Source organism: Pongo pygmaeus, chromosome 9 (genome assembly GCF_028885625.2).
Source record: "Pongo pygmaeus isolate AG05252 chromosome 9, NHGRI_mPonPyg2-v2.0_pri, whole genome shotgun sequence".
In the NCBI taxonomy this organism is placed as follows: Eukaryota; Metazoa; Chordata; class Mammalia; order Primates; family Hominidae; genus Pongo; species Pongo pygmaeus.
The window spans coordinates 132275852-132277450 of NC_072382.2; positions in this window are offsets into that span (position 1 = coordinate 132275852).

Here is a 1599-nt window from a genome sequence, read left to right on the forward strand (position 1 = left end):
CAGTCCAGGGTTTGGTCAAGGGTCAAATGAAATAATTTCATGGAGGAAGCCTGGCCCGATTTTTCTACTCTTTGCAGGAAGACAGCCTCTTCCTCTTGTACCTGCAGCCCCAGCACCTGATCTCCACATCACTGCCAGGCAGGTAGCTGTGTAACAAGGGCTCATCTTCCTGCCCCCAACCCCAGCTCTGATTTGCTTATTCAGGTGGTGTAAATACTTCTACCAGGACCTATTTCAAGCCACTGTGATGTCCCTGACTGGGGAGATGCAGGGCAGCACACCATTTAATATCTCCTTCACATTTCCACCCCACTCTACTCTCTTTTCTGGGAGTTGCTGTCTCAGAGGGTTGGTGGTTCTGGTGGCTCAAGACCACAAGTAATTATCAAATACTCAGGAAGCGACGGGTTTTGAGTATTTATTACCTTTTAAAAATGTACTTTGTGGCTAGGCATGGTGGCTCACGCCTGTAGTCCCAGCACCAGGAGGCCAAGGTGGGTGGATTGCTTGAGCTCAGGAGTTCAAGACCAGCCTGGGCAACACGGCGAAACCCCGTCTCTACCAAATACACACACACACACACACACACACACACACACAAAATGGCCTGGCGTGTTGTCGTGTGTCTGCAGTCGCAGTTACTCAGGAGACCGAGGTAGGAGGTAGGAGACCAAGGTAGGAGGATCACCTGAGGTCGGGAGTTCGAGACCAGACTGACCAACATGGAGAAACCCTCTCTTTACTAAAAATACAAAATTAGCTGGGCGTGGTGGTGCATGCCTGTAATTCCAGCTACTGGGGAGGCTGAGGCAGGAGAATGGCTTGAACCCGGAAGGCGGAGTTTGCGGTGAGCCGAGATCGCGCCATTGCACTCCAGCCTGGGCAACAAGAGCAAAACTCCGTCTCAAAAAAAAAATGTATATATATATTATATAATATATATATAATTTGTTTAACTGTAAGTGTGTTTAGTTTAATTTTTAATAATGTCCGTGATTAACAGCTGGCTGGCAAGATTCCTGAGAACTGAAGAGTTTGCCTCAGCCCATCCAGCACACCATGGGCCCAGGGCAGACCTTGGGGCTAGGCGGTCCTGGGTTCCAGAGGGCTCCCATGCCCCTGTCCTATTGCTCTTCTGGCAATAGGACATTTACGTGGGGGGGGGGGGTTCTTGATTCTGGGTCTTTTAGGGGACTCTGTGATTAAGAAACAGCAGGGTTGTTGCAACAGCAGGGATGAGGTGGGCCTGGGGACGGGTCAGTGAAAGGTCTTCATTCCTAGCTGCTGACCTGGTCTGCCTTGAGATAAAGGCTAAGACCCAGAGAGTGGACGGTGTCCGCGGGGGCAGAAGCGACTGAGGCGTCGGGACAGTGGGGCATAACCGAGAGCAAAACGCGAACCGAGACTTCAGCGCCGGTTTCTCGGGCCAGCCCACGCCTCCTGCCTCAGCTCAACGCCACTCCCTCCCCGCCAAGTGGCTCTCCGCTCTGGAGGCGGGACCGAGTTCTCCGGTGGCCCCTGGAGGCTCGGGCTGCGAGCTCTGGGAGGCTGGGAGGGGAGTGAGGGGAGGGGCGCTGACTGGGCAGTCCAAAGAGGAGG